The 13781-nt window shown below is 42.8% G+C and overlaps 1 protein-coding gene across 7 annotated transcripts in view; it reads right to left on the bottom strand.

Annotated features, from left to right (window-relative positions):
* The window catches only part of LOC310767496 (protocadherin alpha-C2-like), a 191134-nt gene that overhangs the window by 45520 nt on the left and 131833 nt on the right, over window positions 1–13781 (bottom strand). The window lies entirely within an intron of this gene.

Below are 13781 nucleotides of genomic sequence, written 5' to 3'. Positions count from 1 at the left end.
AAATATTTGTCATACTTTACCATCAAATATTGTCATTAAGCATGATACTTCCAGGGAACCTCAATGGGTGTCTTGTGACTCAAGTGTATTTTATGTCTCCTGCTGGCACCAGGTCCTCCCCCCAAAGACCCTCTTTCCATATGAACCTACCTGGACCCTGAGATCATCCTCTGAGGCCCTTCTTCGTGTGCCTCCTCCACAAGAGGTCCGGAAGGTGGCAACACAAGAACAGGGCCTTTTCTGCATTGGCTCCCCATCTATGGAATGCTCTCCCCATGGAAGTTCCTCTTTAGCCAGGCATTGGTTGATTAACATCGTATACCCCTTTTAAATGTGTGTGTTTGGGGAGGGGGGATTATCGGATAGTGACTTTTTATGTTCTTGTTTTTAATATGTATTTTGTGTTTTTGCATTATATTTTAATATTATGAACCACTCTGAGATCTACGGATGAAGGATGGTCTACAAATTTAATAAAAAATAACAACTACAACTGCTTCCCCCACCCCCAAAAAACACTTTAGGAATTTGCCTCTCCACTGGATGTTTGCTACTAGGATGAAACTGTGGGTTTCATGGAGAGAAAAGCTAGCTGTGCTGAATCCCAGGATGCAAGAGACAATTGAATGTTAGCCCAATTTTCCTGAGTAAGCCGAGAGGGATCTGACTGAGAAGTGCAGGATGCATTGTTTTGGGATCCCACGTTTTAGCATTTTCTTGAACACCCCAAAATCCACTACCATCTGGGGACTGTAAGTTAGGATGGTGGGAGCAGCTACCAGATAGTTAAGATGCAGCTTGCCTACACTGCAAGGTGGTTGTGCAATAGAAGAGTGCAAACAGGTTTTCCTAGCACCCCCACCCCTGGCCTTGGATACATGAGGCAGTTTCCAATTTCCTAGGAAGGCAAGATCTTCATCGGTTGCATTGGTACTTCCTTTGTGGCAGTCATGATCATTTCCTTTCTCCTAGAACCACTGATGGACCACGTCTCTCCAAGCACCTTGGGAACAATTTAAATTCAGCAGTAGAACACATGCTTTGCCTGCAAAAGGTCCCAGTTTTAATCCCTGGCATTTCCAGGTAGGGCCAGATAAGACTCCTGTCAAAACCCCTGGAGAGTCATTGCTGGCTTCCTATGTTCTTGTCCACATTCTCAGTCTGCAATAAGTGAAATCCATCCATACCAACCTGACTAGTTGAGGCCCTGGCTACAACCCGTGTATTGGCCAATAAAGCTGAGCCAAGCCTAACATCAGAGATTAGGACTGGAGGTCTATCCAGGAGTCAAAGAAGGAAGCAAAGAACCAGGAAATGCTATCACTGCCCAAAGCAAAGTCCCAATCTGTACATGAAGACTTTGGAGCCCTTCCTATTGAGGATAGCCAATGGGTGGGTGGACTTACTCTAGCACCTGGGAACATTTTGTTATTAGGGGAAAGGTGGCTAAACTATGGTTGTGTAGATGTCATTGGAATACAACGCCCATCAGTTTCAGCCAGCATGGCCGATGATCATGGAAGGTGGGAGCTGTAGTTCAACAGCTGGAGGACCATAGTTAAGCCATCCTTGATCTGTACGCTCTGTAGGCTCACAGCATTGGGAACTGTGCACAGAACCATGGTGGCCTAGTGCTAGCCCTAGCAGCTCTTCATACAGCCACAAAGTGGGTGTTATGGTAAGTGGGTTTTCTTCCACTTGTATTCAAGCCATCATATGAGCTGTTTCTTTAAGCCAGGCATGTCCAAAGTCCAATTCGGGGGCCTAATCTGCTGGTTGGTTTAATCCGGCCCCTGTGGCAATTTCCTGGGGTAAAATCCTAAGAAAACCTCAACAACTTCAACCCTTTAAAAAGCTCAACAACTTCAATCCTTAAAAAAGTTAACAACTTTGGTCAGCCCTCACGGCCCTTCACTTCATCAAATCTGGCCCTCTTTGAAAAAAGTTTGGACACCACTGCATTAAGCCCACCTCCCTCTCTACATACGCATAAAAGGTAAAGGTACCCCAGCCCGTTCGGGCCAGTCTTGCCAGACTCTAGGGTTGTGCGCTCATCTCACTCTAGAGGCCGGGAGCCAGCGCTGTCCGCAGACACTTCCGGGTCACGTGGCCAGCGTGACAAGCTGCATCTGGCAAGCCAGCGCAGCACATGGAACGCCGTTTACCTTCCCGCTGGTAAGCGGTCCCTATTTATCTACTTGCACCCGGGGGTGCTTTTGAACTGCTAGGTTGGCAGGTGCTGGGACCGAGTGACGGGAGCGCACCTCACCACGGGGATTCGAACCGCTGACCTTGCGATCGGCAAGTCCTAGGCGCTGAGGTTTTACCCACAGCGCCACCTACATACGCATACACATACACAAAACAGTGGAGACAAAAGATAGCAGTAACCCTATGATGTCTCAGTCAACAGAGGACGAGGCTCTGGGTTTGAGCCCCTTGTTGGACAAAAGATTCATGCATTGTAGGGGGTTGGACTGGATGACCCTCGGGGTCCCTTCCGACTCTACAATTCTATAATTCTATGAATGTCAAGGAGAGAGTGTGGCCGTCATTAGTGGCAATGCTCTCCCTTTCTTGCTCTCCTAATTCTTAACATAATGAGAGAGAATTGCTTTCTATAGCTGGACATTACAGTGGTACCTCGCAAGACAAAATTAATTCGTTCTGCGAGTTTTTTCGTCTTGCAAATTTTTCGTCTTGCGGAGCACGGATTCCCTGGGTATTAACGGTTTTAAGAAAAAGGAAACAAACTTGCAAGACGTTTTCGTCTTGCGAAGCAAGCCTATAGGGAAATTCGTCTTGCGAAGCAACTCAAAAAACGAAAAACTCTTTCGTCTTGCGAGTTTTTCGTCTTACGAGGCATTCGTCTTGCGAGGTACCACTGTAAGCCTAAACTAAGGAGAGTCAAAGTTGCTTACAAATTGTGCAACTCATCTGTTTTACACTGGAAGCCTTCCTTTGAAGTATTTTTTGTTGAAGCTGGTACCTCTGACTTGAGGTCAGCTGCAGATTACCCCAGGAGAATGAAAATGTTCTCCCTCTAGTTTCTTGGTGTTCAATTTTTTATGTCAGGATTGAGTCTACATAGAGACATTTTTCTACATAGAGACAGATTTATTTGTCTAATGCAGACAGCAGAAGGCCTTTTTTGGCAGGCGACTGCATGTGTCACATTGGAGTATATGCAGGTGAATGAACTCCAATGGTAGGATTCTGATCTGTAGTGGTGATGTTATTAGGTCCTGCAATGGTGCATGTCTGCTAGCTGAGGATAACAGCAATGCAAGTGACCTCTTCGAGGACTCCATGGTTTATGTCCTCAGAGCACCCAAAAAACCCCTCATTGACTAATGTGCCCATGTCTGAGGTCAAAAGTCCATGCTTTAAACTGTTGGCTTGATGCCATAATGGAGAACATTCATTACAGCAAAGCAACAAGTACACAAATAACACAAGATAATAAGAGTGCTGTTGTAGTGGAATTGTTGGAAACAGCCCAGGAATAAATGCCCAGTCCTGCTTTTTTGTATTAAATGCATTGAACACAGTAAATTATTTAAAGATAGCTCTGCATTTCGTCTTGAGTTTCTTACAGAATGTCCTCTTGGATCAATATGCTTTATACAAAGAAGCTTCACCTGCCACTTTCTTTCTTTCTTTCTTTAAATTAAGAGCCCACAATAAACTTCAGTTTTCATACTCGTGTGATAATTTAAGTGCTGCCATTTTGCAAACATGCATAAGGCAAGATACTAAGAATTTGTGATTTGCCATGAGGCATGCAAAAGGAAGAATTGTGGAGTTTTGGAGTAGGTGAGAGGATGATGTTTGAGACACTGACGTCCCCAACTGTTCTAGATGTATGGAGAAAAATTTGGAGTTCTCCATTTTGCAACTAATGGATACAAGCTGGTGAAAGTAAGTGCAGTAATGATTAATAATTTGTTCAGAATTCAGCCACTAAAGTACTCTAACACTTTGAGAAGAGTTGAGAGGAAGGTAATTAAAAGCTATTTTAGACCTTCTGGTTCTTTGGCAGCTTCTGTGCTCTCCTTGTCTTTAAACACAATGAAGAGCTTTCAGAAGGATTTTAATGTCATTCAGTTTGTGGTCCAAAGTGCAAACAACAATAAATGGCTGCTCTAATGGTGTCCCTTCTGTCAGAACATTGCATTTCCACTGAGCACTGCACAACAGCCATCATCACAGCTCTGTAAGTCTTCTCCCTCTCAGTGGTTCTGGATAATGATCTCTGGGGAGAGAGCAGGAGGAGGAGCGTTCTCTACAAATGCAGTGTCTCCTCGACTGCTTCCAGTCCTAAGTGAAAGCATGAAGAACCACAGTAAAACAAACCCATGGAAAAGCAGAAAACAATGGGGTAAAATAAGTAAAATATTGTTTCTTATTAGTGCATATAAACATTTTAAGTAGATACATGAATCATATTTATTCCTTTATTTAAAAGCTTTTCTAAATCACTTAATGTTTTTAAGATTTCTATCTAATCCACAATATCCATTAAGACAAAAATACAATCTGAAACCAATAAAACAGGAGCACAAAAACATAAATAAGCAAATAAAACAGAAATTTTGAGGATTCAAATATTTAAAACAGGGTCCAATCTCTGGAATAAGTGTGAATTAGCTTCATGTATGGCAGAGGGAAGGGCATTCCATAGTTTTGGGGTCACTATGATATTCTGTGGAATGTTCCCTGGTGATCTAAGGGAGTTTATAGAGGTAGGTGATCTTTCCGATAACCTGGTCATGAGTTGTTCAGGGCTATATATGTTAACAAGACCTTGAGCACGGCCCCGTAGGTGATCAGCAGCCAGTGCAGTTCCCTCAGCACAGGTGTACCATGCATGAGTCTCAGGGCTCCACTCAACTACCCGGCCACAGCATTCCGGTCCGGCTGCAGCTTCTGGACCGATCCCATGGGAAGTCCTGTACAGAGTCCATCTCTGGACTACATTACATCATCCCAATCATGAAGTTTCCAATGCACAAGTCACCATGGTAGGGCTAATATATATTATATCTATCTGTCTGTCTATCTAGATCAGGGGTCAGCAACCTTTTTCAGCAGGGGGCCGGTCCACCGTCTCTCAGACCATGTGGTGGGCTGGACTATATTTTGGGGGGGGGATATGAACGAATTCCTGTGTCCCACAAATAACCCAGAGATGCATTTTAAATAAAATCACACATTCTACTCATGTAAAAACACCAGGCAGGCCCCACAAATAACCCAGAGATGCATTTTAAATAAAAGGACACATTCTACTCATGTAAAATGCAATTCTGGGCTGCATCAATAGGAGTATAGCATCTAGATCAAGGGAAGTAATAGTGCCACTGTATTCTGCTCTGGTCAGACCTCACCTGGAGTACTGTGTCCAGTTCTGGGCACCACAGTTCAAGAAGGACACTGACAAACTGGAACGTGTCCAGAGGAGGGCAACCAAAATGGTCAAAGACCTGGAAACGATGCCTTATGAGGAACGGCTAAGGGAGCTGGGCATGTTTAGCCTGGAGAAGAGGAGGTTAAGGGGTGATATGATAGCCATGTTCAAATATATAAAAGGATGTCACATAGAGGAGGGAGAAAGGTTGTTTTCTGCTGCTCCAGAGAAGCGGACACGGAGCAATGGATCCAAACTACAAGAAAGAAGATTCCACCTAAACATTAGGAAGAACTTCCTGACAGTAAGAGCTGTTCGACAGTGGAATTTGCTGCCAAGGAGTGTGGTGGAGTCTCCTTCTTTGGAGGTCTTTAAGCAGAGGCTTGACAACCATATGTCAGGAGTGCTCTGATGGTGTTTCCTGCTTGGCAGGGCGTTGAACTCGATGGCCCTTGTGGTCTCTTCAAACTCTATGATTCTATGATTCTAAAAACATGTTGATTCCCCGACCATCCGTGGGCTGGATTTAGAAGGTAACTGGGTTGCATCCGACCCACGGGCCTACCCCTGATCTAGATACACACACACAAAATAATTTTATATGCTTATCGCATCTAATTTCACCAGTAGTTAATGAGATCTTTAAAAAGATGGGTTTTGGTGAAAAATAACCATGCACATTCATAAAACCTCTAATACTGTGTCTTGCTTTAATCAGTGCCCTCAGAAACCCCCTACAGGCAGCCACTAAGTGTACAAATGAGCCCATGTAGGGAAGTGTGAAAAGGGCATCCAGTTTGGGAGGGGGGGCATTACAAGCCTTTGAACAAGCATAAAGGACCACCCATTAGTCGCTTCAGGCATCTTGAAATATCATATATTTTTGCTCAAGCTTTCCTTGATCCATAAGATTGAACCCTCTTATTACTGAATTCATGTTTTTATTCCTGTTTGTCTGGCTTTTGTGTTGTCAATTTGCTTTTATGACACTCTCTTGTTGTTTTTATGCTGTATTTTTGTATACTGCTTAGAGATTTTTAAATACCAAGCAGTCTGAAAATGTGTTTAAATAAATCAATCAGTATGTCTGGTTCTATGACTCAACGTGCAATCCTTAATCCACATGCCTGGGAGTGAAGCCCCACTGAATTCAATGGAACTTACTTCTGAGCAGACATATAGGATTGCACTGTAAAGGGCAACAGAAATTCTCTGATGGCTTCCATTTGTGTTGGCTCAAACCCTAATCAAGACAGGGAAGTAGAAAACACAGATCTACAAACAATCACATTTGCAGGGGGGAAGGCTGCAATAACGTAGCTGAATCCTGCCACCTATTAACTCTTGCAAGCATAAAACTGGGATAGCTCACTTGGTAGAGCATGAGGCTCTTAATCTCAGGGTCATGTTGGTCAAAATATTCCAGCACTGCAGGGGGCTGGACTAGATGACCCTCATGGCCCTTTCCAATTCTTTAAAAAGTGTGTGTGTGTGTGTGTGTGTGTGTGTGTGTGTGTGTGTAAGAGACAGGGGGGGATTCATCTGCAAAGGCCTTTACTGTGGATTAACTTGAGTCTCTCACAATCTTCCAGGAAGCCATTCTCAAGTGCATTGGTAGATAAGTACCTGCATTTTGTAGGGTGAAACTGGCAACTACTGCATTGCTCCCAGATCCACAAACAGTTTTCCATGGGGATCACATGGTGAGAAGAGGACTGACAAGCACCCCTTAGCCTTCATCCCTTCCCTTGCCCTCATTTCAGTTCAGGGCAGACTTCTCCTGCCTTTTGCCAGGGGTTATCTGAGGCCACTGCCACTCCCTGTTTCTTTCTTTTGAGCAGTCATTCTCATTCCTTTCCTTGCTCACCAGTAGCTGTAGTTAGTCAGGAAAGTAGCCCGGCCTTCACCCTAGCAAAAACAACACCTCTTGCCATTACTTTCTGATTACCAGTGCCACTGATATCAACCTCCTATCCTCCTCGTACACAGCAACACACACTCTGATCAAATGGGAGAGCAGATGCTATAAAACCGCTGCAGAAATTTGTGAGCCCAACAGAGCAATTGAAATGCATCACTAGATTCTACCCCTGCAGCTTCAGAAGTCTTGCTGCAGAGTTCCCATTATTGTTGTTTGAGTTTCAACCAAGAAACAGCCCCCCAGGTGGCTCACAAAAGGTAACACACAAATACTAAATTCAAGGGGGGAAAGTGCGTACAGTCAGTGATTATTCAGAAAACATCAAATGTGTTGGCCCTTCCTATCTCAATGTCTCTCGAAGCATTCAAAATGGTGGCAGAGAAAACAGTGGTACCCAAACAGACGTTGCTATTGTTAGGCAAAGGTTTAGCATGCCAGCTGACCAATAGCAACACCCTACAATGCATCTCTGCTGAAAGCACAGTTTTGAAGCTAAGTGTCACTCTGGCGAAAGGACTTTTGCGTGGACAGGCGGAGTCCCCAGATCCCGAGCGGTCCCCCCCGTCATGTGGAATAACAACTCAAGACAACGTGCTATGGGATTAAATTGGCCACAACTTTATTAAATTTCAATGTGGGTAGACCTTGGCTCAGGCATTGGGCGTTCTCCCTCCCCAGTCCCCAGCCGAGGACCTAGGGAGCATCAGGGTTATCCAGTGTGGGGGGGGATGGGCCAGCTCTGGAGAACATATGTTCAAGCAGAGATAGCCGCCCCTGTTATGCCGCCGTCGCAGGGGAGAGCAATGACGACCTTTCGGTGTACGGTCAAAGCCTCCCTTCAGAAACCCCTTTAACAGGGAACCCTGGTATCGCCGCCGCAAAGAGGAAGATGGACTAAAGGATTCCGCCCAAGGCCTGATACCGCCAAAATTGTGACGTTTTGCTACGGGAAAGGCGAAACCTGCCAATGCAGGGAAATTCCTTTCCAGCCCTTTGACAGCGACCTTAACGTAGCAGCGCCCGCATACCTGTGAAGAAAAGTTAACCTGCAAAATAAGACATTAACTGAGGGTGGGTAGGGTGGGAGAAGCTCTGGAGCCAAGTGAGGATTCCCAGGTAAGATCCTCCCTCTATTGTGTGGGCAGGTAATCCCTCCCCTACCTGGCCTGGTCTCCTTGGCAACGCTTCCCCCAGGTGGGATTGGACAACTGACTGAGGTAGACGGAGACCTCCAGGTATCCCACCTGAGGGAAGGCAAAGCCAAGTCTATGCTGATGGAGCTGCTCCAGATCTAGGGCTGCGCGTATCCACGCAAAGGGTGCCCCCCGTTTTAAGCGGGGAGCGGTCATTTGCAACAGACAAGGCAGACTGAGAGGCTCAACTGCTGCTGAGGAGAGCAACAGATGACGAAGGTGAAAATCCAGCTCATAAGACATCTGTGGCCAGAAGGATTCCAGCACTTCCCTCGTCAGGGAAGAGAGAGAAGTATTCAGACAGTCAAGGAATGGCACATATTTTCTGAAAAGGTTACGTTAAAAGCCCAATGGTAAAATAAGATTTCTTCCCTTCTCCTGCAAGACAGCAATTGCAAATGCTGGCTTTAATCTCACAGTGGGTCAAGCAGTGAAGCCAAGACGGCTTGCCAGGCTTGTTGTTCCCCTTAGGTGATTATCCTGCCCTGACTGCCCTGTTCATGCAGCAGTGATGAATTATAACACTAGACATTCATTAAATCCTGTGCCTTGATCCTTTGCCTCTGCAGTGCCACCAACAATCTCTCTGCTGCCTGCTGGCTATTGCGCTACTAATGCTGCTGAAATGACCCCAGAGCATTCTTTTTTTTCATTGCACAGAACAAAGTTTGTCTATTTAAAACAGTCGTTTGCAGACAGACAAAACACTTTTAATAGTCACAGTTAGCACCTGCTTTTCAGAAGCTACTAAATTACAAGCTAGAAATGCATGCCCAGGTGGACAGTATCACCAGGAAATGACTCCTTTGATTCTAGAACACTCTGGCCAGATCAATGTCTAGGTTGTGTGACACTTTTCCATGTTTTTATTCATAGTTCCATTCCATTTCCACAGTAATATGCATTTTTAAAGAATCATTTCTAAATACCTATTTAAATAGCATTGTGCTGTTTAAATACATGTACAAATCCATATTTAAATGTGTATTTTCTGGCAAAATAGGTATTTAAAAGCACATTTTGATAATTTAAACTGCTGAGAACTACATCTCAAAATCTGAAGAAGCGCAAAATCCCCCACATATTCAAGTTCCTATCTGCACATTACTCCAAGAGGTGTGTGGATCATGTCATTTTGTGTCGGAATTTGCAAAGACTGAATTCCTCAAGAATTCTTAGATTAGAAGGAAAGTGCTTCCTCTGTTCCCCCATGTTTAGCATAAATTGTCCTGCCTCACTTGGCCAAATCAAAAGTAAAAAATAAAATAAAAAATGAGCAGAGACTTCAGTTGGGGGGGGAGATTATTTAGCCCCTTTCCCTAGCACTTTTTGTTTTGTTGCTTCTGCGCAAAGTCTTCTCTGTAATTTGGCTTGTCTTCCTGCCTCTCCCCACTACCACACATATCCTGCTTGGGAACTGTCCTACGAGTACTTAGTGGGGAAAGATTAATCTGCAAATTCAGGAAAGGAGGGCATGATGAAACTGCCTGGGGGCAAAAAGAAAACCTGTTTTTTGGCTGCACTCATAGTTGCCTTCTGCCTGCATCCTACTCTGGGTTTGTCTCCATCACAGATTTGATGGGGGAGGAGCAGCTAGATATTTTTAGCAGAGAATTCTCAGCACCATCATCAAACAACAATTCTAGGGATTCTTAGTGAGAAGCCAATGTAGCTAAACTGGTATAAAGCAGATATAGGTTTGTAGTACAGATATATGTTATCTCTGTCTCATATGGACTCCTGTCTTGGCAAAACACAATATCACAAAACTGCAATGCAACCCAAGGACTTCCAATCTCTGCTCTAAGCTTCAGTAGCCCATCACTTGCATTCCATCAAGACTTTTCTTAAAAACCTTTAAAGGAGATACCTATAACCTCCAGGAAATGCTTTCCATTATGAAACTGCAATTACAGTAAACAAGATTCTCTACTGTTTTATCTAAATCTAGCTTCAGTTTCCTGCTGGCGCACTGCATAGCTTCTGATGTAGTATCCCCCCCCCCCCCCGACAGCTCACCTTCCAATTAGCCAGGTCGCTAAGGCTTTCTGGGAAAAACTGAACACAGGTGCCATGCTGGAAGCTACTGAGGTGTGCTCAGCACTTTTTGGAAAATTGACCTTGATTTGGATTGCTGATCATGTAAAACTCTGACACACACAGAGGTGGAACAAGAGAAGGCAGAATGAAAAAACAAAGTATCAAAAGAAGGATAGAACTTTCTTTATGTATGCCACAACAGCAGCAAGAATACTTATTGCAAAGTACTGGAAGATACAAGATCTACCCACCCGGGAAGAATGGCAGATGAAGGTGATGGACTACATGGAATTGGCGGAAATGACTGGCAGAATCCAAGACCAGGGAGAAGAGTTAGTGGAAGAAGATTGGAAGAAATTTAAAGTTTATTTACAGAAACATTGTAAAATTAAGGAATGTTAGAAAGATGTTGGAATGAAGTTATGTGGCTTTAGCAGAAATGTTATAAAGGATTAAGAAAAAACAGACTGTTAATTGGTGAAAAGAGGGAAAGTAAAGTTACATTATATTAAGATAAGGACAAAAACTGGAAAAGATGGAAAGGATTTGCTGAAATATTTAACTGAACTAGAATACAAAAAAAGGGAGGTGTGAGGAGGTCAAGGAAACAAGCGAATGAAAGATAAGTTATGGGAAGGTTTGTTGTGTTTTTTAATTGTGTTTATTTTTCTGTTTTTTTTCCTTTTTTTCTTTTCTCTTTTTTTCTTTTTCATTATTGTGATGTGTTGTTTTGTTTTTGTTTAATATGGTGTTTTCTATTTTTTCTTTTTGTAACCTTCAAAACTTTAATAAATATTATTAAAAAGAAAAGGAAAAAACAAAGTATCATTCCTAAAATGCTCCCATTTTACCCGGGTAAAAGACACAGTTTGGCACGCACACACACCACACACATTTGCGTACACACATACACAGGCTAGGAGCCTCAATGGCACTCCTCTACCTGGGGCAAAAAACCTAGCTAGCCACGCCCCCCCCCATATGGATACGGCTCTGATAGAAATACTTAGGATATTGTGATGGTCACATCTATATAGCATCCCTCTTTGCGCTGATAACATACTACAGTACCAGAAACGAACCAAGAAGTTACAGGGCAACTACAAATTTCCTACTTCGAACAAAACTTCCCCTCTTTTACCCCACTATAGTATTAATGACATCATGGAGAGTGCTAGCAAATTCCCATGAAATAAGCAAGTGGATAATTTAGTGCTGTTTTAAAGGTAAGGAAAGTCTCCAGACTTGTCTTTTACAGTCTCTGATTGATGTATTTTATTCCATGTTTACAAAACATGTAAGAAAATGCAAAACTGGATTGTAAAATCTTTAGAACCAAACTAGATGAGATAGCAATATACTCATGATCATGTATCCTATAGTTGGTAGTTTTGGTAGTGGTAGGTTAAAGTTAAAAACAGCAATATATAGAGGGTGATCAGACTGGGCCTGGAACTAGGAAGGGGGCGCGGAATTACCCTTTTTATTCTCTCAGTCTCTGTATCTCTCTCTGTCTCTCACACCCACCTCTGCTATTTGCCCTAAAGATGGAAAATACCAAGGACATTCCACTGTTTTCATTGAAACTTTCAAACTTTGACATTACGACTTAAATCCAACTTTTTATATGCAGTCTGATATGCAGAAAGAATTCACTTCAGTGACCAGGATAGGTAATCAAACACAGAAAAATACATTGCAGGAAGAGCACCCACCCTTCAAGTGACTTGGGGAAATTCTTGCCCTTGTGGGAGCTCCGTGTATATACTGGAGGCTTCACATGAGCACACTGCCTGTACACTTAAGTTTTTCTTATTGCAATGAAGAGCAGATGGGGGGGGGTTTCATCAGGAAACTGATGTGGAGAGAAAGGATTAACCGCTCTTTCCATGGTCTTGATACACATGCTCTTTGCCAGAATTTTAAGCAATAGGAGTTCCAATCTTGTATCTTCACTGCCTCATTTAGCCAGATCTTTACTTTCAGTAAACTTGTTTAGGTTTGTGGCACCAAAAATCCATACTGCTGTTCAGCAAGTATTTTATCTGGACTGAGGTCAAACAAATAAATTATACCGATTGATTCATTTCAGAAATGCAGAAATTATCAAGCTGACATAGTAGCTTCAATAGGCTGTCCATCAAACCAAGCCCATTAAAAGCTGTCCATGGCATAATCCAGACTATTTTCTCAACACGGATTATGCTAATTTTCTATTTGAGGTCCCCCCCCCTTTTAAGTAACATAACCTTTTTCATGTGGGTAAGTGATTGTTGGAGAAAAATTACATTGAAACAATTTCACTTTGGGGCTTTCAATAGGAAGAATTTTTTATTTATTTTACTATTTAATTTATTTAACTTAGAATCATAGAATCATAGAGTTGGAAGAGACCACAAGGGCCATCGAGTCCCTTGTTTTCTGAATACTGAAAAAACTGGCTGTCCAACTTTGTTTTTACTGTACTACTCTTATTTTCAGCAAAGTATATCTACATAATTTTACCAAAATATTGAAACTGTGTACGTTTTGTTTTCTACTTCTGAAGTCCATTTGGAGACAGTGTAACTGCTTTCACAATACAGCTTTGAATGGTACCTGGGAAAAACACCCAGTATTGTACTGCTGTGCTGCAGATGCCATAAAACTGAAATGATATATAGGATCCTTTACAACCTACTAAGTATTAGTATTGTTTACTAATAAATAAATAAATAAATAAAATAAAGTGTATCACTACAAGAGAGCATGATCGGGTAATGAAGGGGCCATAGGTACTAAACAAGTACATTGGGGGTTACAGACTAATGTACTGCAACAGCACAGCAAAAACTGGGTCAACATACTGAATTATGTCACTAGACTTTCAGAGAAATGGGGAGGTAGGACAGGAGGACAGGAAGAAGAGGCAACACCATGTGAGAAGTAAAACAGTGTGTTACCAGTTTAATCTATTCATGTCTGCTCAGAAATAAGTCCCACTGAGATCAATGGTGGGATTGTAGCCTAAGAATGTTTTATATGTTCTCGGCCTCTTGGAAAACATACAGCCAAATGTATCTTAATATGGTGATCCAGAAGATGGAACATAATTACAAAGTCTTGTAGGCTGCAAACCAATACCCTGGGAGTAAGCCCCACTGGACACAGTGCTTCGAAGGAAACATGCATCACCTGAACATCATTTGAAGCATATTGATTCTCAGACTGAGCCTTC

The sequence above is a fragment of the Podarcis filfolensis genome (genome assembly GCF_964270895.1).
Source record: "Podarcis filfolensis genome assembly, chromosome: 7".
In the NCBI taxonomy this organism is placed as follows: Eukaryota; Metazoa; Chordata; class Lepidosauria; order Squamata; family Lacertidae; genus Podarcis; species Podarcis filfolensis.
This window is presented reverse-complemented; position numbering and strand designations above follow the sequence as displayed.